Source organism: Oenanthe melanoleuca, chromosome 1A (genome assembly GCF_029582105.1).
Source record: "Oenanthe melanoleuca isolate GR-GAL-2019-014 chromosome 1A, OMel1.0, whole genome shotgun sequence".
In the NCBI taxonomy this organism is placed as follows: Eukaryota; Metazoa; Chordata; class Aves; order Passeriformes; family Muscicapidae; genus Oenanthe; species Oenanthe melanoleuca.
In genome coordinates, this window is record NC_079334.1 from 22,884,573 (window position 1) to 22,908,147 (window position 23,575).

Genomic DNA, 23,575 nt, shown 5'->3' on the forward strand with positions numbered 1-23,575 from the left:
CATCTCAGGGATGTGTGGCAGGAGAGGTGCCCCAGATTCACGTGCTGATGGCTTATGGCCACTGCTGTCCCCCCATAACAGAGAGGAGGGTACACTTTAGGACACCTGTGGCTTGCTCTTGAGGATCAATACCAATATCTGAAGGGGCCAGTGCTTTCCAGACACACACATTAAATAACTCAACACTGAGCAAGTTGTGAGGTGCCCCAGCACAGCTGTAGCATTCAGAGAAACTGCTCTCAAGCAGTTTGCCTTGCAGTAAGAGAGTAAAACCACACTAGGCTGTGTCCCATACCCAGCTCAGTAGGCTGCTGTGACTGTGAGTTCCTGTGTGGTTTGGGGTTTGCTCTCTGCCAGCTTGATTGGTTGTGCTTCAGGAGGAAGAGGCTGTGATGCTGGGCTGAAGATTTGTGTGTCCCACATGGCTCCACAGACTGGGGTCCTTGCTGAGCAGTTGTGCTGAAGACAGCTTGTTATGAGACTCGTGCCATCCCCCCACTGTTCTGTCCCACCACAGATCCTGACAGACCAGAGTGTAACTCCCTGCCACAAAGGTACAGACCTGCTTGTGTGCTTGCTTCTTTTGCTGTGAGGTTTTATGGGGAGATGCATTGGCTAAATCAGCATTGCATTTTCTACAGAGTTTAAGTAAGTAAGAGCTTATCTGCAAGGCTTGAGATTCTGTGTGTTTTCTTTTCCACTGCAGGTGCATCAGGTTTTTCTCCTTGTCAGTGGGGGATCAAGACTGTGCTCAGGAGGAGTGTATTTATTGAAACAGAGCAAAGAAAATAATGAATAGGAATTTTTTTTGAATAGGAATGAATAGGAATTTTTTTTATTAGCCACAAGCACAAAGCAAAGAAATAAAACTTTTCCCTGAATATTTAAGGTTGCTCTAGCAGAGATCAGACTATTGTGTTTCTGAGACACCCATTGTGATCATACTGAAAGGGGCAAGATGCCTATAAAGAAAAATCTTTCTGGCAATTGGAGATTTAGCACTGTTAACCCTCCTTTTGCTCAAAGCCAGGGCTCTGCTACCCAAGTAAGCTATTTCTCCTTATCTCTTATGTCTTCTATGAAATGTGGTGGTTTCTCAAGGGGTCAGACATGGGCGTAATTTTTCCTCAATTGCTTTTTAATGTTGTTGTAAATCTTTTTAATGCATTTTAAGAATAACAGGCAATATTGTTAGGGGACACATCTTTAGACTGGAGTGCTATAGAGCAGTATGGCAAGGTCTTGCATGTGTTTCATGTGTGTTTGTGTGCATAAAGTTCATAATACTTGTCTTGTAGGAGCAAAAGGACATCAGTCTCCAAGACAGGAGTTAGTAGCAGTACAACATTCTCTTAGAAAAAAACAATAATCCAAACTCTCTTCAACAGCAGCAGGAGAGCCTGTCCCATTTATAATTGTCCTGTGAATAGAGGTTTAATAATAATTGAGCTTTTTGTAAATGGGCATGACAGGAGGAGCTGGACTTTTACCACTTACATTTTGACGTGGAAGGCCATAGGTGATGCAGCCAACAGTGCCAGCCACCCACTTGAATGTGGAAAAGAGAGAAACTCATCCTCTGCTCCCAGGTTTCTGAACAGGATAACACTTCTGGCTACCATGTGATGGCAGAATGAGTTGTGGAGCAGATAGGGAGGAAACCTGCTTCCTTAGCAGTGGCTCAGTGAACAAATGCACTGCTCTTGCAGTGAAGCAATTCCCTTTGCTTTCCTATTTAGTGACATTTATTTATATTTCATTCTTGCATTTGAACCTGACAATCCCACGGATAAGAGATTAGGCACAACCAAGCGCTGTCACTCCCATTTTTATCAGGAAAGCAGAATAACCTGGAGATGGATGGATGTGCACTGTGAAATGCACACAGCTAAATTTAGCTTAGTTTTGTTGTCTACATTTTGGATTTGCTTTCATCTCTACCACATATTTCTGCACACATCTCCTAAAATTTTTAAGACTGATGGATCTGCCTGGCAAAACAGGCAGCTTGTGGAAAAACAGGGCTCTGCTGCTCAAGTAGGCTGTTTGTCCTGATCTCTTACACCTTCCAACTTTAGTTTGCATAAGGCAAAGCAGCTCTGCAGGCCTGTCTAGTACTCCAGTACTCCATTTCTTTAGTAAAAAACATCTAGTAAGAAACATCACTTTCCTCTTCAAACTTTGTCTTCCTTTACTTGGTTGCATGGAATTTCTTTTTTTTTTCCCCTTATGATTACTCTTACTCTTGCAGCCATACACCAATGCCCTCTGTTTCTGCTGATTCAGGGGCCAGCAGTGCAGCTGAAATGTCTTCTGCACATTGTTACACTTTGCCTTCCCAATCAACTTGCAGCTTGACAGCAGCTCTCTTTAGCCACAAGCAATATCTGAAAGTTTGGCAGGCAAGAGGTTGCTGTTAAGCACAGAGCTGGAACTACTGCTGTAGGCAGTCCCTTTTGGTTTATTTTTATTGTCTGATACAATGAAAATTATCTTTATTCTCTTCTCTATGTTTCTTCCCTTAACAGTATTTTCACTTGAAATTCTCCTCTTAGCGGAGCCATCAGATATGTATGTATGTGTATGTGTGTATATATATCTAAACATATATAAGCATCATAAAATACATTCACTGACAAGTTCAGTCTCTGGTATGAGTTAGAAGAATCTACCCACTGTGGCTGACAAAATGCCACATGTTTGATGAGTAAGGAAGTATTGCTACCAACAGTTGATATGCCCAGGTCTTTGGGGCTCATTTTAATTTACTTAGATTTTTATAATATAATAAGGGCCTGATTTCTTCTGCCTTTCTTCCTCATCTCCAGAGTCTGGTTTTGGTCTAAGAAGAATATACCAATTCTGTCTTTTTTCAGTTCCTCAAACTGCTCTATAGAATCATGGAATCACGAAGGTTGGAGAAGTCTGACCATTAACCCAGCACTGCCATGCTCACTGCTAAGCCATGTCCCAAAGTGCCACATGTATATTCAATATAATGATGGCAACACTCTTGAGCTGAAGCTCAGGGCTGAGATGTGCCAGCCATATCCCAGTCAGCAGAAATGTCCCTTGATATCTTTCAAAAATCTTTGTTTTGTAGCTCCCTTGAAGGAGTCCTCGGCATCTTTTTAACTTAGATTTCCACCTTTTTTTTTATATTTGTCCATCAGAAAAGGAAGTATATTACCATCAGTAACTTTGTCTTTCCTGCACAAGCCTTTCATCTGAATGTCTGTACACATTTGTGCCTATTGATGGGTGCTTTGCCCAGCCTTTAAGACAGGTGAGTGTGAATGCTCTCACTTCATAATCGAGCCCTCATACATGAGTGTGATGACATTGAGATGACAGAAGCACTAAAGCTGTACCAGCCTAACCTGACAATCTGCAAAAATAAACTGCTGCCCTGAGAAGGCAAAATGGGTTTTGGCACCCCATTCCATTGAAACAGCTGCAGGTATGGCTGCATTGCATTTTTTAAATGTGTCCTACAATAGAGGGATGAAGTGATTGCCCAGGAATGCACAGCAAATCTTTAACTGAGCTGGACTTGGAAAATGGATTGCTACTCTTCTTTTCTCAGCACTAAACAAGACTGACTTGTTTCTACATTTTATAGTGATAATTTAATTTTATAGTGATAATTTAATTTCAAATATTATTTCAAATTATTTATTATTTAAACATTATTTCAAATGAGCACTTTTTTAAAGAGGAGGAGGGAAAGAGACTCGCACAAACGTGAGTAGAATTGGGAGAGACATCAGCTAGTCTAAAAAATGTGTGTACTATAGTTTTCAAGGTTCAAGACACAAACTAATTCCCCTGGTACAGCCCTTCTAGGGGGCTGATACTGTACTCAAATGCTTCTGATGTTTGATTGCTGCTGTCCCAGGGGTGTTGAACTTACCCCACTGGGTAAGCTGGGGGAGAGGAAAGGTATCTTCCTTTTCTTTTAACTTTTGCCCAGAATGCTCTATCTGAATCATGTTGGTATCTACTATTTCTAGAAGGATTTCAGATTGATAAGAATGAAAAAAAAAAAAAAAAAGTTTGGGTCTGAATTCTTCCTGTAGCTGTTTTTCTTTTTTTAAATTATTCTACTAATTGGAGAACCATGCTAAAGTCCCTTTTAAATAATATCTAAGCAGGAGGGAATAATCTTTGAGGAAAAAGCTTGCTAAGATGGACACATCATCCTGGCACTAGAATCAGAGTTCAGTACTGCAAAGTATTATGAGGTTAAAGAAAATTAGTTGAATGCCTAAATGAACATCATGTGCTAACACATGATGAAATTCTTTTTTACCTCTCTTGGAACTCTAAGATCCATCCTTCATCTCTCTCCCCAGCTCAGTCTTTTTTATAAATGGCTTTATCTTTTCAGAGCAGTACTAATAACATGCCACTTTTTCTCCCCGAGGCACTGGTATGCCTTATATTCTCTAGTCTTTCCAGTTTCCCAGTTTTTTCATTTTTATTATCTTATCATGAAAAACCCACCAGTAACTCGTAGAGTACAAACTTAAACCCTCGGAACTCTGGCATTTCTTTTTTATTTTTAAAATCTAGCTACATAAATAATATCATGTTTCCAGGTCAGAGGCACTCTGAGGTACAACTGAATTCTGGCACAGGAGAAACTCTCCATAACCTTGCAATCCAGACAGGGATTATTTTGGGATATGGACCAGCTTCTGAAGCTGTCTCTGTGCATAATGGGGCTCTGGTAATTGTTTTTCATACAAAGGCATGTAAAGGCAGGACAGTGGAGGCTTCTCTCTCCCTGCCTGCACGTGGCACTTGCTGTACCACATCAGACTGTCTGTCACTTCTCTAGTAGTGGTCAAAAATATTGATTCTGAGAAAGGTGACCAAACCCTCTATGAACCAAGTGCAATGAGCTCCACACGGGGATGGAAGAAATGCTTCCAATTCTGTCAGGGAGAGTAGTTTACAGTTTCAAGAGGTGTTATCAAGTTTCAAACTGCATTGTCATTACATTGCTTGGACTGCACTTTCTTGATAATTCTAATAATGTAACAGATCTCTGAGATTAGATCTATCAAAATTTAAAAACTCTCCTAATTTCCTCAGCTCTCAAAGAGAACTGAGTGTAGTCTGTAAATACTTTCCCATCTTAGACAGAAGATGAATGTTAATTCATTGAAGCCAGCAAGTACTGCTACGTTTTTAATAGAAGGGGGTGAAGGACAGGCAATATTACATGGCAAAAAGTTAAATCAGTGGTGTCACCATCGTGTTATTCCCTTCAGCAGAGGCCATGTGCAGCACTTGCATCCTTTGCCTACAGGTTTGACATAACATATATTGCTGTGTCCTGTACCCCAAGTAATGACACCTGTTCTATGTGCCCAAAAGGTTTAATGCTCTTTCCTCCATTTGCTGTAGCAAGCCCATTCAATAACGAAAATCTCTGAATGTTTGTGTTGTCAGATTAGCTTTAAATGATCTTCAAGAAAATATTTTTTCCTTTCCCACGACATCACAGCAAGGCAGGGCTCAGTGGGGCTGATGCTGCTGCTCACAGTTTCTTTATTCCAAGCAGCAGCTGCTCCACTCTGCTTCCAGCAGAAGTGAAGCCAAGTGCTCCTGCTGAGAGATGGTGGAGGTTCTACTGAGAAGGTGATGAACACTCTGAAAGGACCATTCCAACCGTGGGCAGTTCAGGTGTCTTGAAAGCTCCATTTGTAGTATCATTTTGAAGGAAAAAATCAAACTCTGAGGTTTTTTCGAAGGGAAATTTTTAAATTGTATTGTAAAGGTAAAAAGCCTTGAAAAAAATCTTAATGTGTTGTCTACACAAGATTTTTGTGATCTTTAAGTAGAATAAAAATCTGGATTAATTATTCCATTATTGAGGCTACAAAAACAAATGAAAGATCAAACTGAAAGTGACAAGTTTCTTAAAGAACCTATATTTAAGAATCATTTTATTTAGTAAATTAATTAATAGATTTATGTGTAACATCTCAGGAAATTCATTATGTGCCCATACAGCTAATGCTGTAATTCTTAATGCTGTGCTTCTGATACATAGCAAAACCACTGAATCTGTATTTTAAATTCAAAACTCAGGTCAGCTGAAGGCACACAGACATGGCAAGTAACTCCATAGTACATACTAATTAATTTTATTTTCTAACCAGTTTTCAGCATTGTTCTGACTGTTCCCCTTGACTGTTGAAGTCAGTGGAGCAAACAAGGTTGAAGCAAGCACAAGATGATGTCTGTAGAAATTAATTATTCATTAATAACTGCAACTGTGGAATGGCTTTAGAAATACTTTCTTAAATCTCCAGGACTTTTGAGGGTCAGTTCTTTAAACATCCTGATCTTTATTATTAATTAGTTCTTTTGCAGAAAAGCTTCAACTGACTTTCAGATGCTGTTGACATTGCAGGCTCTGTACTCCCAGAGGTTCTATCTTCATTGCCAAAACCAAGCAGTGTTTAATAGTCATGTGGTTTACTCCAGCTGTATTGCTCTGTAGGGAATCTCAGGGAAGGAAAGGCACAGGTGATTTCATGGCATTGTAGCCAGCTGTGGCCAATGCAGCATCCCTCCTTGGAGGTGTACCTCTGACAGCTTGGTAATAATTCCATAGGGAATTTAATAAGCAGTAGTTGTCTTGATGTAAAAAAAGAAAACCAGCTACACACATCAGTTCTTGAGATGCAGGAAAAGCCATAGCAGAAGAAAAGCCAGGCCTCAGCAAGCTCTTTCTAAAGAGAGGGGTAAAGGAACAGTGGGAAGTAGAAGGGAGGGAAGATGAAGGGCTTGTTTGGATGAGGAGCTCTCCCAGTGTTATCCCAGGATGTTGTTTCAGTACTCCAGAAAAAAAAAATTCCTTTTTCTGGCTTCATTTCCGTCACTTTGATAGTGCCTTAAAGCTCCCCACACCTGCTTTTATTTTAAGTGTCTCATTGTAATAAGCCATCAGGGCACCACCCTCACCTGAAGGATCCTTTCCTCTCCACAACCAGCTGAGCAGATTTTACCATTCCTTGCATACAACTTACAGAGACACTGGGAATGACAGCACACTTGTAGCCACTGCTCTGAGTCTTCTAAGCACTTTGTGATTTCAGCTGGTAATTTCAGGGAGATTTCTAAGGAAAACCTCAGTGCTTTAGGAGATGGTTTTAGTGACTCAAACAGAGTCAAGCCCTTTTCTCTGAGTCAATACTGAATGATGTGCCCCAGCACATTTCTTGCACATGAGACCTGCATCTGTAGGTTGATTGCCTGTGGTCATCAATTATTCTTCAGTTAATTGCACAAGCCTAAAGGCATCTTGCCTTGATAATCCAGGCAGGTCAGTTTGATTACAGTTTGCCTTCTTCATATCTGACATTTCAGTTTTAATTGGGCAGTTGTTGCTTCTGCTCCTAACCTGCTCTACACTGCTGAAAAGCACTGGAGGAATGGATTTCATTGTTTGGTGAAGGGATAAAAAGAGTCAGGGAAAGCAGCAGCCAAACTAGAGATGCCCTGCATGGTAAAGCTGGGGTCAAAGGACACAGTCATCATATTTTAACATTCAGACTTACCAGTTCAGCTAACCCATACCAGGCATGTCCAGAGAAGTGTTATTTTCAGTGAGGCTGCAGGAAAAAACACCAGAGCTCATAACAGGGCTTCTTAATTAGAGTGCTGGGTAGTTTTAGCAAGCAAAGACAAAGGAACAGCTTAACTCCTTAAAACACACCAGGGAGAAGCTACAGAGCAGAGTGTGGTCTGTGTCTAGTACTGCTGCATCCCCACCCCGATGGAGAATATCAGGATACCAGATATACAGAGTGAGTCTGAATATAATTCATGATTTGTGAAATGCATTGGGGATCTCTTGGAATGAGAAGTGCTTTTTTTCCTAATGAATAACTGCTGTTTTGAACAGTTTTGTTTGTGTGTTTAACTTTTTTGCTTGGAATAGTTTTTTACTTTTGAGCAGAATGTTCTTTTGAAATGTTCTTCTCCTTTTCAATCTAAATACTAGCATGATATTTTCAGGAAGTGGTTTTGAGTGCATCATCTTCTCTGCAATCTTGGATGCTTCATTGACCCAAGCTCCGGAAGGGCTGAGCATCTCCTGCTTTCCTTTCTAAGCTGTAGAGATGAGCAAAGTCCAACCACCACCAGGCAGAGCAACCAAGAAAACAGCATTCCAAAATTCAGGGAAAGTTTTGTGGATATTTGTGGATTAGCTTCTTTTACAAGGATGCTCACTTTATTAAATATAATCATTTTTGTAAAGCTAAACTAAAAAACAAGGCTCATCTGTCAAGACAAAAGAGACAGCCCACCATAATCAAATACAGCAAGATATGCAGTGGTAATGAATCTGAACATTGCAGTCCTTAAATCTGAATGCAACTAAAGTAGGTACAACTAAAGTAGATACACTAGAGATAGAGACCAGATAGAGACCAGAGCCAAAATGGAAGTGTGGTGAGCATAATAGGATTTTGATTTTCTTTTTTTCATATGGAAGCAGAATTGCAGTGTTGATAAAGTTTTCAGATGTATTCAATTTGGAAAAAATGATCTTGTTCATCATAGAAGTAATCACATTCATCCTGTTTTGCTTGGTTAAATCTCCCTGTAGCAGTGCATGGGTCTTGTTTAAATCTGGTGACGAGTAATTCCTGCAGTTTTCTCACTGCAGAGCCTGTGAGAAAAACCTTGCCATGTTCAAAATGCATCTTGAAAGACAAGAGCTGCACAGCTCCTACCGTTTCTGGCTCTCAAAACCTTCTTCTGCAGACTTCCTAAGTATTTAGAAGAGGAACACCTTCTTGAAGGCTGTCTGAGGTACATGACATGTAGTGTTTTCCACTGTGCCTAGTAAAGTAACCATATTTTCCACTTTGGAATTTTCCCCTTTTTTCCTGTTTTGCATTGTTTCCTGAATTCTATCTGCAAATAATCAGCTTTTTTGAAACTATGTAATGAGGGTCTTCAGCACACAGAATTCAGGAAATAATGATTGTAATGATAGCCTCATTTTAGTGTGTGTTTTGATAATATGTGCTTTGTAATTGGAGTCTAGCACTGCAGTCAGTACCATCTTATGAATGCATATTGAAAGAAAATCTCAAATAATTTAATGCAGGTCTTCCATCTAAATTATTTCCATATGTCTTTAATCTAGGTCTGTGTATGATTTATATCATTGCCTAAATGAGACTTGTGTTTCATTAGAGTAATCATTGTAGAAAGATGAGGTTACATTCTCACTTTGTGTGATTTCAAAATTAACCCTGCAGTGGGCAGGGGCTTGAACTGCAGGATCACCACAAATCCCTTTTAATCTATTTATCGTAGAATTCTATAGACAGCTCTAACCCACTGGTTTTTGTTACAGAGCACCATATGGAAAAAATGCCATTATTTCAAGTGATTTGCCTTATGGATAGGAAAGAGAGTGAAAGGCTAAGGGGAAAAAATGTAACACAAGAAGTAGTCCAACAGACTATATAAGAGAGTTCAACAAATAAAATATCAGTTCCCTGGGGTTTGATTTTGGTTTGGTTTGGGTGTTTTTGTTTTTGTTTTTTTTTTTTTTTCTTTCAACTCTTCCTCATGAGATGATCCTTAGATGACAACACTGATACCAGCAGAGTGTATTCTGGAGCATGTCTTGTAGGGACAACTGTGCATAATGTTTTATTGTGTTGTGGAAGAAATAGCAGATTTTCCTCCCCTCATAAACCATGATGTGATGTTGAATATAACACCTGGCTTCTTTAAATATGTACACATCTGTTTCTCAGTCTTAGAGCAAAATCAAGGTAAAACAATCATACTCTTATGCTTAAGTGAGCTGGTAGGACCAAAGCCACTTCTCAGGGGATCTGTGAACTGGTTTGTAGCTGTTATAGATCATGCTGTGCCTCTGCCCAGATTACCTAAGGTATGATGTCCTCAGCACATCTGGAGCTCCCAGTGCTGCTCAGACCCTCAGGGGTTTTACAGAGGCCTTTGGTGTGGAGTCTCCCCTAATTGCATCACAAGTTCCACTGCTTGCCAGACCTTCTCCTCAAGAAGTGTGCCTTGAAGTGGACTTACTAATAAAAATTGGATTTTTTGCCTCATTCCATTTTATCTTCTCTACAAAGCCAATACAAGCACAGTGGGTAAATTGGAATTGCAATAGTATGCCTGCAATTGCCAGCCAAACAAATCTAAGAGTACATTTTCTCTAAACTTTTTGAACTAGAATTGCACTCGCTGCTTAATGGGACATAATCTGCAATGACTTGGTCCAACATTTAGACTTTCAGATAATGAAGCTTACAAGGTCTAACACGAATTCAATGTCATGAATGTGCACTTTTGTTTTCATTGAAGCACTTTTACTTGGAGATTTAACTACCACTCCTCCATGGTTTGTATGCAAACTGTGTCACTGAGCAAAAATGACTGAAACTGAGAGAGACAATGTCCATTCTGTATTCTCTCCCCAAGGTTAATTGAGTGTGCTATCAATAACTTGCAGAATAGTGGGGGGGCAAAGTGGAATACTTTGAGAGGTTGCCACGTATTCTTTCCATGGAAATCTTTAAGTAGGTGGCTCACTGCAAACAAATGTTTGGCAAATGTATAAATTCCAGCTTCAGCTGACACTTGCTCATGCTCTTGGGTGCTCCTTGTCACCCACATGCACACAGCACACCTACCTACCCTTCAAGTGTACACAGACCAGCTCATCCAGATTTGTATTTGCCAAAGAAAACACAACACACATCACCTGAAGCATGCTCATGGGACCCCTATTCCTCTCTTCAGGCATGCTGCCAATGAACATCTTTATATTCATTTCCCTGGAGATAACACAGGTTCAAACATAACTTTTGCTGAGATGTGCTCAGGCTTGCCTGTAGGATGCCTGCTCCTGGATGAAGGTAGGAGAGGCACCTCACACGATGCTGTGCTCACCCACCCATGCATGCAATCTCTCATTCTCACACACATGCAGTCTGCTGTGTTCCATGCATTTGTTGTGGCAAATAATTTCAATCTCTTTCTTCACATCCTGCTTAATATGCAAATGTGGATAGCATATCAAGATTGGAAATAAATGCAGCAGAATGACTTCAGTCAACCTGAAATGTCAAATGACTCATTCACACCCTTTGCACAGTGTTCCCTCTTTGCCACATGCAATCTATTGAGTAGTCTGCAGGCTGTGTGGCTCCTGCAGAGCAGCAATTGATTACTTGCTCCCTGAAGGACTGGCACCAGGGTTGTTTTTGCAGGATGTACAAGGGTTATGCAGAGAGGTTTCCATGAACCTCCTTGCCATAACAGTGCCCATGATGTGAGAAGGGGAAGTGTAGGATGTCAGACTTGATCTGCCTATAAGGAACTTTTTGTGCTTAATTAGATTTTAGTAACCAATACTCTTACACTATGCTGTGACTCGTTTTTATTCCAGAAAATAACCATTCTAATTTGATATAATTCAATTTTGGATTAAGATAAACAAGAATTAGTTGTACCTAATTCAGAGTAAAAAATGTCTACATGTTAAATCATTCAGGAACTGCTGCTGCACTTTAATTTCTGAGGTATCATAATCCAAGTGAACGAAAAAATGCATTGACAAACATGAAATATGTTCCACACTTCTACTTAAAATGGTACAATCACTGTGTAGAGAAAACCCCAGAAATAGTAACAAGCTGGCATTCACATATCTTATAATGAGAAGTTGGATTGACTGTTGCAGTTGCATCTTTATATGATTGAATTATTGTAATTGATTTCTTTTAAAACCCTTTCAGAACCATTCCCAAATGCAGATGCAAATGAGCTGACTTTAATTTATAGAAAGGAGGTTTTGTAGCACTTAGACCTTGTAAAAGAGGTTCTGTGTTTAAACGAAAGTTGACCAGAAAAAATACAGTTAACACAACAAAAAGGCTCCAAAGTCAAGTGGGGCCATTATGCAATGAAGGTATCACCACTGTGGTCATTATACCACTGATTCCACTAGCAGCATTTCAATTTCTCTGTCCTTACCTAAATGTGAAGCTTCATGTGTGTGTCACTTTGTCAGTTCCTCTCAGAACAAAGGTGGCTGAGCTGCAATTATGTGTTACATGTCCAAGATAAGAGGACCATGAAAACCAAGTAATTAGATTCCCCATGTTCATGTTTACAATATCATGGCTAAATGCATGTTGGACTGGACTTTTGTGTTTCATTCTTTCATAAAAACACAAGATGAGAGGAAAAATACACAAAAGAGGCAAGGCAAACTTCATACCATAAATTTTGCAGTCAGATGAAATTTTGTACGAAAACGGGTTTATGTTCAAAAGGACAAAGAAACTTTACTTTTTCTTACTGAGCTAACTGTAGTTTTACCTTTGTGCAAAATCATATCTGTTGGCACACAATCACACAATTTAATTTTGGTACTGGACTTCCAGATTTTGCAGTTATCTGTGATGGCAGGATTAATCTTACACACATCAAAAAAAAATTTTAAAAAGCAAGGAATATAGCAGTTTAATCACTGATCTTGCTCTTTTTCCAATTTTACACAAATTTTTATCAGCTGGCTTTATCAAAGAAACATGCAATAGCTGATTTGAAACATGGTATTTTGTACCCAGCTGTATATACTAGCAGATTTTCATAGCATTTTGTTCCCATATCCCCCTCAAATTTATTGCTCCAATACAGAGTCCAACATAAGATTAAAAACTATCTTTACTAGATTGGATTAATGCCTTAATATAATGCATTCTCTAGGCTGTGCTGTGCCCAGAAATAAAGACATTATATCTGTTGCATCTTCCATCTTTACATAGAAAAGAGGATCTTCATAAATGCTGTGGAAATGAATGGATAACATAGGTTGAACTTGCTCCTATTTTAGCACAAATATTTACAGGTTTTTTCCCCAGATTTCCATTTCACATTGCAAAGTGCCTGATTGCTCATAGGCAAAGGGAATTTAACATTCATATGCTGCATGAACACCAGAATTCCTCAGCTCTTAGTTACAGTGCAAGAGCTCAGATTTACAGAACAGCGTGCTGGAAATTATGTTTTTGGAATCCTCTCTCTGACAGTCAAAGTTGGAAATAATTAAATCTTGAGTATTCTTTCCCATGTTTTGAAACCCAAATAGAAGGAAAGCACCTTGGAATATCTGTATCTAATTGTAGGTGGGTTTTATTGCCTGTGGTTTGTTGTTTTTAATCAAATCTGATAGTACCAGATTCGTTTCTGTTTTTACTCTTTTGCTTTGGAAGTGACTTTTGAAAAGTCCTCCATGATAGCATAAATGTGTGAAATACATCATTACTCTTCATCCCAGTCTCTTCTATTATCAATTTGAGAAGTAGAATTCTCCATCTGACTTGCAGCTAGCAGAATTCCCCGGAGCTGGTCACAGCTGGTGTGATTCAGAGAAGCTTTGAAGCTACTTGAAATTATACCAGTTTTAGGATAAGTAGTCACAGGGTTTCCCAGAGCCCAGACATGGCCTGATGCCCACTAGATCCCTCTTGACTGCAGTCTTTTAGTGGAAGTAGATCCCAGAGGATAAAGATTGCAGAGGACTGCACCTGCATAAAAGCAGCTGTACGTGCACAGACACCTGAACAAATTCAGAGTGAACATTTTGCTCTTTTTCTGCCCTGTATCCATTTATCCCTCAATGAACCTTCAACATTAGTGCAAACACATTGGATGCAGGCAGTTCATGGCTATATTGACTTGGTGTATTGATCACAGTGGTCTGTTGCAGCCCTAAATTTTATGAATTGATGAAGTGCAAGCTCCACCTGTACACAGAAGCAGATCCCTGGCTTGCATACACACAGGCACAGTGGGAACAGGTTGGTTTTCTGATAACCACACACTTGCAGTGCACCATATATCAGTCAGTGCTGAAGCTTACCAAGAAAGATGAGAAAAATTGAGAGGCAGTTAGCAAGATAAGGTATGAGGAGATTTAAAAGAAAGCAGCTTAGAAGGAAGTGGCTACATTTTTCATACTTTAGTTGTTTGTCTGGAGGGCTTGAGAAGGAGCTGCTCGACACTTGTGCTGAAAGAAACAATTCAAAGCAACTTCCCACCAGGCTGCATTCCTCAAGTGTCTGCTCTCCAGGAGCAGTCAGGGAAAATTCATTCTGTAGGAAGCAGTTAATGGGGCTGCATTACTGACCCCTTATTGCTCTGTCTGATAGAGAGACAGCAGGTTCACTTTGGCAGCTCCAGAGCCCTGATCAGTTCAGATTAGGGACCCATCATCTGTCTGGCTTAATCAGGCTTGTTTAGATATATTAATCATGATTAGAGGGGTGTAGTGCAGGGAGGGGGAAGAAATAGTGGGATTACTTTTCTCTAGCTTCAAATGGAAGCTTTTCAAATCCCACTGAGTCGAAAGGTGCTCATCAAAGGAAAATTTCAGTCCTGGAAAGGAGTGTTTTGTTGAACATTCCAGCACTGGATTCAAATCACTGAAGTAAAGTCTCTTTTTCTTTCTCTCCCAAATTTTCTCCATCTGCTGTCTTTACATGCAGCAAAGAAGAAAATCGGTAGCTCATGCAACCCACATTGATTTGGCTTGATATCCCCTGCTTAGCTTATCTGTAGCTCAAATTTTAAGTGTTATTTCAAAATTAGCAATCATCGTAATAGCCTAGACCTCTGACTCCTGTGTTCTTGTCATGTTTATCTTCCAGGGATGCACAGTCAACCATTGAAACAGCTTCTAGGACTTACTTAGTGTTCAGAAGAATGCTAATGAATTGTACAGACTGGGAAGATGTTCTTTTTTTGATCAGTAGCAGCACTTCTGTGTTTTAACATTAGAACACTGTAAAGATAAATTAGCACAAAGTATTATATAGTGAGATGTGCCAGATTTGCTGCTGGTGTAACTTAGTATAGTTCACTGATGATGATGGAGATCAGCTGGTTAACACTTCCAGCAAAGAGAAGAAAGATTTGGGTCCCCAGAGACCAGCAATGAGAAGGAAGTTTTCTTAAACGTCTCTCAGTGGTGAGGAAGAAATTAGTCCTGCTGGTGGAGGCTCCAGAGCAGAGGTCAGGCTACAGGATCTGTGGTCTTTTGCCCTGAGTAACTGGCCCTTTTTTGTTCTCAGATGAGATAAATGTAGGACAGGCTTGGAAAACATGCTGTTAGAGGAACGTATTCTGTTTGTCTTGTTCTGCGGCCTTCAGCCTTCTTTGGGCTTGCAGGTTTATCCAGACTTCCAAGAGAAAAGTACAAATTGCTGTGTGGTGAACAGAGCCCTCCTTGACTGTGAGCTGGATCTTTTTGGGCTCCAACAGCCAACCCTTGAATCCCAGTTCAAGGGCCTAAGCTGGAAGCTCTGACATGGAGCAGTACAGAGCACAGCAGGCACACCTGGGCTGTGTGTGCTCAGAGCAGCTGGCAGCACAGAAGCTGTAAGGCACCTCCTGCCTGGACTCTGGGGCAGCAGTGCAGCAGATAAAGACAATATGTGGAAATACAGAAGAATTATTTGGTAGTGGAGAAAAAATAAGTTCAACTCCCTTTTCTCTGCTGTAATCTACTCCTTCCTCCTCTGGTACTCCAGTCAGTTCTGTGACAGTTCAATTCTCGTGGTCTTGTAATTGCTGTCAAAACTATAATCTTGGGATGTGTCAAATCTAGCTCAGTATAATCACCATACAAATGCAGAAGGTAGAGAACCTGACTGATTAGAATCAAGCAGCTGCTAGAGGGACACTAATGATTCAGCAGCAGGAATTATGGAGTAGGGGACGTAGAAGAAAAAGTTGGCAGGTTTGAAAGGATTTGATGGAAATATTAAATATCATCAAGTTTGCCACTACTTCTTTAGAATAGGAAAGTAGAGGATCGTAGCCATAAACTTCCAAAGAAAAATCTCAGAAGTGCAGAGATGCTCCTCAGCTTAAATGGTGGGGGATATCTTTGGAGATTAATTTGCAGAATGATGGGAAGCCTTGTATGAATTAAGTAGCAAATTAACACTGTTGTTCAGGATGAAAGCCACATCTTCTTGCAATAAATGGTGCTTTATGGATGGGATCATGTTAAGTCACACACTCTCCTGGTGGATACACAACCATAGAATTAGAATAGTACTCTTACAGGTAAAGCTTATTCCTGTAAGAGAATTGGCTTCATGCCTTTAATTGACATAACTGTGCCACTTGTGAAAGCATGGTAGGCTGTAGTCACATCAGCTAAACTGCCTGTGGTTTGTGATGGTGATGGTGACAAGATCAGCACTAGAATAGCAATAGCTTTGCAACTGATGCTGATGACTGAGCTTTTTGAAAAACCTGGGGCGTGATCAAAGAGGACTGTTGCAGGTGAGCGACAAGACACAGAGCTTTCAAGACAATTTTTGCTAACAGGAAGCACAGTAAATTGGGAAAGAGCTCTTCCCAGATCAGTTCATGGAGCTCTGCAGGGAAGCTTTTATAGTGCTGCCACTTCTGTGCACTCAGTCCTGAAAAAAATAACTGCCCACTAATGACCTGTCACTGTGGACAGCCTGAGCAGCTGTTTGCAGAGAGCAAAGCTGTGAGAGGATGAATTGCTCTGTGTGCAGCATATCTGAATGTGGGAACAGGAATAGATGGCAGATTGGGAAAGACTAGACAGCTTCCATTCATAATGTTCAGCTTTATGTGGATTTACAGTCCTGATACTACCAATTCCACTGATGCTGAGTTATCACTTACAATTACTTACAACAATTGAAATCTCCCCTGTTTCCACACTTTGACTTCTGTTTCCCTTGTTGACAGTGTTACTTTCTGGAGGCAAACTAAGAACATGGGGAAGCAGTTTATCTTGAGGGTAATAAAACCTGGCCACTTAATTCTTCATATATTATCAACTCAATTCAGAGTAGACAAAATATTTGATGTATATGTTCTGTTGGAAATTACCTTTATTCCTTTTCCTGTGCTTTTCCTTTCCCCTTTGGTTTTCTTTCTGGCTGCTTGCATGCTTCCCAGATAGAAACTAAAGTGAATAAAATGTCTTGGAAAAAGATTGTTCTCTTGAAAATTTCAGGCCAGCAAGAAATTACTAGGATTTTTGGGCAGTTCCAAACTTGGGCAGTTTTCAGACATGTCTGCAGACACATTTATTTTGGGTCACTCACCTAAGTGCAAAAGCATGTGTAAGTTTATGTGACCCAAGCATTTTAAATCCAGGTCTTCTCAGACTGTATAATAGCCATGGCTTGGCCATCCTGTCTGGAGAGTGTCAGCAGTAGATAATGACAAAGAAGTCTGCAGCAGGTAGTTGTGGAAAAACCTGTCTGCCTGGGCTGGGTTTTAACCAGTTGTCTAATAGAGACTGGCTTAAACAAAGATGCATGGAGTCTGATGTCCTTCCCATCAGGTTTGTTTCCATTACTTATGGCTGAAATGTCTGGATGTTTCTTCATATTTTTCAACACAGCTGTGATGGATGTATTCCACAAGGTGAGGAGGTTAATGTGTTACTGTAATTGTGACAGAGGAGGAATATATAGAAATGGAGAAGAAAGAAAAGAGTTATTTCCTATTCTATCCTATTTCCTATCCTTTCTCAGTGTTGGGAGCTTGCCAATATTGAGTGTTTTGTTTATAGTACAGAAAGCCACATCTCTTATGGCTTGACATTTAATAGATTTAATATTATAATGCACTGGTTCTGGATACATAACAGGAGTCCAGGCAGTGTTTCGTGACATTGTCAGGCAGCAAGCATGAGTGACAAGTCCCCAGCAGCGTTCTTGCTGGGGGGCCCATTAGATCACATCATGGTAGGAAGCAGAGAAATGAGGTCGTTCCAGTGTGTAATGTAATGCAATCTGTCATGCCATTCACAGACCACAAAAAAACCACAGAGCTGAAACCCAGGGGACCATGAGGATTGGTGTCCCACCTTCCTGTACAGAAATTTATATTTCTCATGTGTTGATAGCCACAGGTAAAACTTTTCACAGCATGGCATGAGTTAACTGCTGTACTCTTCCTTTAGCCCCCTGCCTTCTGAACCTGTATAATTTTTCAGCAAATATATTCAAGATTATCCTGTTCAGAGGCAGTTTTGATTGTATCTACCCCTGACTGGTCGGAGTGCTTCATAATTTTCACACTACTCCTGTTTTAACTTACAGATATTTCAGTGAGATTACTGCCTCCCCAAAAGGCAGTGTGTGTGTAGGGACTACCACCTCCAGCCTGCTGCTGGACCAGTCCTCCTGGACTAGTGGTGTTTTCTGGTGAAGTGCCACAGCTCCTAAGGATTAATTGGGTCAGGCTAAAGTTACTCACAGCCCATGATGCTGTACCCAGTAGCAGCTGTTTGGGGAAGGAGAGTGAGAACAGCACAAGCACATGTCCCAGCTTCTTTCCCTATGGCCTCCCAGATTCTGGCACTCTTGGAATGAACTCCTAGCACTAATGTTATGAGAAATGATGGATAAAAATTTCTTGTTCACCTTTTCCATGATTCTCATTATTTCCAACATTGTTTTGCATTTATCCCACTGACAACTTTTTTTAAGGGTGAAGGATCCCAGACTTTGATTTGCTCCTTTCTTGTCCAGAAACTGTCCATTCCTTCGGTCATCTCTAGTTGCTTTCTGTCTCCTATTTTTAATGCTGCTGTCTCTGTGTTTGAGATGGAGGGATGAGAACTAGCTGCTGTATTCAAGTGACAAATTTTCAAGCCCCAGGGACTTGTACAGTGACATCATGCTGCCTTCTGGTTTGTTTTCTATCACTTTCCAGATGCTTCCTAACCTGCCTTTTTGACTTCCATTCAGATGACACTTTGGTAGAACTCAAACAGCATCTCAAAGGTATTTTTCCTGAGTGTTAATTGCTAATTTAAGTTCATCACTGTGTTCACATAGTTATGTTTGTTTTGTCCCATGTCCATTGCTTCTGCAGCCCTCAGCACCCTCAGCACTGAAATTCACCTTGCACTTCGACAGTACTCTTAAAACCATCTGCAAGGCTTTGTGATCAGATTTAATTAGCATTACACTGGATTTTTTTCTCATCAGTAAGTTTTGTCACTTCGTGTTTTCCCGATCATTTATGAATATTTTGAACAGCACATTCAAATTGTTTCCTAATTTTTAATCAGTTGTTAATCCTCTATAGGACTTTCCCTCCTATTCTTTGAGAACTTAGAAGGCTTTTTTAAGAGGCTTTGGTGAGAGACTTGTTTAAAAAATTATGTAAAAATACAAGTTTTATTTCAAGCGATCACCTATATCCACATGTTCATCAGCTCCTTCAAAGAACTCAAATTTGTGCCATATTACTTTCTTCTACAAAAGTTATATGAGGAGGAATTGGTATATTATTTCTCTCTTAGGGTCAGTAATTCTTTTTGTAATTAATCTTTTTACCCATTTCAGGTACACAGAAGCCAGACCTGCACCTTGCATTCCCTCAAAACACATCTCAAACATTGGCTTTGTGTTTGCTGCTTTTTTCCTACTACTGAGGCTTAGTTAAGTCTAGCGTTGTATGCCACAGTTTGATTGTTCAGCCTGTATTATTTCACGCTCAGTTTGGATTTCAGTCAAGGTTTCTAAAATATCAAATCGTTGAATTTACTCTTGTTCATTTACTGTTTTTTTCCTAAAATCTTTTCTTCCAGTTCTTCATTTTGAAATAGCTCTCCTGGCTTTCTTCTTCAAAGAAAACTCCATCATGGAGACCTCCTTATATCCCTATGGAAGATGCATGGATGCAGAGAATTCATTTAGCTTTTGTGCTTCGCCCTTATCTTCTTTGAGCATTCTTTTTACATTTCAATCATCTGCCAGCCCTACAGACACACTCTGGCAGGCTTCCTGCTTCTGTTGTCTTTGAAAATGATTTTATTATGTTTTTATGTCTTTAGCTACTTGCTCCTCAAGATATGCTTTCCAACGGACTTACGGTTTCTCAGTTAGCTTAGCAGATCTGTGCTCATTTCTCTTTTCCTTATTTGGGTAGAACTTGCACTTTTTGAGGGACCCTCCTTTATTCAGCTGTTAAACCACCCTGGGCTGAAGCAGCAGCCAGGGGCAGCTCCTTTTGAACTGACACCACCATTTTAAACATGCAGAGTCCCAAACATTTCTGGCCCTAGAGACTGGAAAGTGCCCGTGTGCCGCTGTGTGCAGTGGCAGGCACAGTTCCATTCCCATGTCCCCATTCCCACTCTGGATGTCCCTGTCACACACGTGGGGCCATGGCCCATGTGCTACCCTGGTGCTGCAGGGAGGAGCCTGGGCTCTCCTCTCTTCCGTGCTTTAGGTGATAACACCTCCTGCTTTGGAGCAAAGTGCCAGCAGAGAGGACTGCTGCAAGGTATGGGCTCAGCGTGGCTCCGGGACTGGCAGGGGCAGCTGGGTGGGACAAGGTGCAGGGGAGGAATGGGGTCTGGAAGGAAAGGTGGAGTGCTGTGCAGTAGGGGCAGGGCATGGGATCCCAAGGCCATCTTGTTTATCAGCTTTCACAACAGGGCAGTGCTTCTGCAGGACAAATCCTTCTGCCTCTGCCAAATCTGACCAGCTGGAATCTGAGGGAGGAGGCAGGCAAAGAGAAGGAGGTGTTTCCCCACCACCCCATTCCCCCCACATTAACTCTCCCAGCACAGCAAAATTTAGGATTTTGTACTGTCACAGTATCATGCAGTGCTGTATCATGTGCTCCTCTCTTTGAGCTTCCCATGTTGCTGCCCAACTCTGCTCTATCATGATGGGAAGTAGCACAGAAGGCCTGGGTTCCCCAGGAAGATTAAGCACCAACCTTGGGGCATCTCTTACCAACTGCTGTTGGTTACAGAGTCCTGAAAGTTTGTATGTTCTGTGAATCCAGTTCCTAGGAGGCTTGTTTTGTTTGCACACGGGCTCAGCCGAAATGCTATGCATTGCTCTGGGTGGCAGAATAGCCAAGGCTTAAATGCATCATGTCTGAGTGTTTTAATGTCTTGTTCTCCCTTATAAATTTTACCCTTATCACTGACAGTCAGTGGAGCTGCACCGTTAACTCCGTAGCCAGAGGTTTGTGTTTTTGGAGCTAAATATCCCCATGCCACTTGTATGTGGCTTAGCTGGTGAAAACAAAGCTGTTATCTGCCACAGCTCTCCTAGATTACAGGTCCCTTCTCCATTGTTTCTGCTGAAATGTCATCTGGAGTTGTTGTACAGATGTTCAGGGTTGAATCCTGTCCCCGGTTGCTCATCAGTCCAATAAGTTGCTCTTGCAGAGCCGAACAAAGACACAGTAGCTCGTGCTGTGTATCTTGGTACAAAACCTCACTGGATGAAGCCTCAGACTGGAGATGTGTGCAATTTTTTATGCTACAGGCATACAAATACAAACTTTTTTCATATGGTTCCATTAGGTGAGCGGGTTGTTGTAATTTTGCTCTCCAGATGTCAGTAGGTGAGTTGGGGAAGGATGAGGCTGGGCAGTCCCCGAGTGATGAAATCTTCGTAGGTGGTGACCTTCCCTGGCACTGTTACTGCTGGATTTGGAACCAGCATGGTGTAGGATAAGAGTGTTAAGCTCTCTGGGACTCTGCTGTCAGGCTGTGTTGCTTGCTGACAGGTTTTAGGCCTTGGCACTTTCCATCAACAGAGGCGCTGATGTTCTCGCTCAGGGAATGGCATTCTGCAAAACTAAAATGCCTGCCTTGTGCTCTGAAAGCCGTGCTGCTTCTCACTTTTCATTTTGGGAGCCTTCTGTTGCACTGCTCCAGTCCCACAGAACTGCTGTAGCCTTATGCCTCTTGGATCCACCCTGTTACAAAGGTGAACCACAGAGAAAATTCACCTGTGTGCAGAAAGCCAGCACAGAATGAAGGGTAGTGGTCAGCTCACACTGGGAACTGAAAAATCCCTCTTTGAACATTGAGCGTGTTTCATGCTAAACTCTCTACAAAGGTGATTTTCACAGAGAACATTATGCACAGTCTAAAATTGTCCTTGGCTATCAAAAGCTTAAAGGAGCTGCACCACGCAGTTAAAAGTGGAATTTGGGATAAAAGGGGCTTGAGAAATGTAAGTTACAATAATAGTGAAAAATTTCCTGTCTGTTTGTGATGTGGGTCAGTGCTAGGAGTCACACACATGCAGAGGGGGGAAGAATGGGCTCCTGGCAGGGGAATTTTCATGACCCATGTGGAGTGGGGATTCTCGAGTTACAGGTGGAGGGAGGAGCAGGATCAGAAAACCAGAAGTGGTTTGAAGTTCAGGTGCTGAAAAATGGTAGGCTGGAGTTCAAAGACAGGATTATTGGCTACTGTTGCTTTAGTAGTTGGTGGGGAAAGAGCTTAAGACCCAGAGCATTACTGCATTGCTGATTTATCAACACAGCCAACACTGCATGGTGTTTGAGCCACTTCTAAATCCAGCCACTGGCAATGAAAGGCACATTTAATCCATGTGTTAGATTGTTTGAAGAGGTATCTGTCTCCTGGTCTTTGCCCGAGGCTGAGATTGCTGAAATTGAAAAGGAAGAGAGGGGGAAGATTCTGACTGTTTCACAGATTCTTCTCCTTTGGAGGGGGCCACATTCCAACAGCACCTTTAACATTTGGGTTATTGAAAAATTAAAGGTTTTCTACTCCCTTGCCCCCTGTAGAGAGAACCCCCACTAATTCTTCTGTATCTAAGGGACAGAATCAAGGACAGGATTTGTATTTAAATAGTTGATTGGTTTTAAGTGTGTTCTCTTCCTCAATCTGGGATTAATGGTCTGCACTTAGGAGTTCCAGGATCCATTTGCACTGTTGGCTCTGATCTCTCTGCAGCAGGCCACCACTCCAAGATAAAACACTGAAAAACAGCCCTTATTAAAGTCATTCTCCTTTAGTCTTTTTCTTCAGATATCTTCCATGAAAGAGTATTAACCAAATCCCTTAAGGGTTATTTCTCCTCCAAATTGATACCCCTATGCTTTGTTAGCACAGAACAGGGCTGACAGTGCCTGTGGGGGTTACAGACTGAAACTCCAAAAATATCTATGCAAGAATAGAGGACAGTTCTCAAATCAGGCCCAAGTTGCACCTGCAAGGTCTTGGAATAAGAGTGAGACAGAGGGTGACCCTAATCTGCAAAAGGTATCAAAAGTAGGAATTAAAGAGCATTAGTAGGTCAGCAGGAAGAAGAGGGGTGAAAATGTTTGGAATAGGTGTAAAGCTGAAGCCTGAGAATAAAGCACCAATGTGCTCTAGGGTGTTTCTGTTCAGCAGTGATGTGCACTGAAAGCCTAAGGCAGCAGGCTGGAATAGCAGAGCTCATCTGAGCTATGGACTCAGACCTACATGGGAGGCCCTGGCACTGAAGCAACCCCAATCACTCTAGAACAGATTCATGCTGAATAAGCAGAACTCTCTGTGGACTGCCAAATTTTTTTTCTTTGTGCTTCATAGCACTCATCAGTCACACGGATATAAATTCTCCTATAAGCAGCAAAAAAGAGAATCCACTAGGAAGGAGATAAACATCTTTTTTTTAGTTAGAAGCAATAGTAAAAAATCTCACAGCTAATATCC

At 41.1% G+C, this 23,575-nt stretch overlaps 1 protein-coding gene across 3 annotated transcripts in view; it reads left to right on the forward strand.

Annotated features, from left to right (window-relative positions):
• Positions 1–434: 434 nt before the first annotated feature.
• The window catches only part of GRAP2 (GRB2 related adaptor protein 2), a 41,364-nt gene continuing 18,223 nt past the window's right edge, over positions 435–23,575 (forward strand). For 2 of the 3 annotated variants that reach the window (XM_056481792.1, XM_056481794.1), the window contains exon 1: positions 435–554. The gene's annotated coding sequence lies outside the window, so the exon portion shown is untranslated. Of the gene's footprint in view, positions 555–20,290; positions 20,383–23,575 lie in introns of those variants that run through there. The other variant, XM_056481793.1, reaches the window with a different exon arrangement.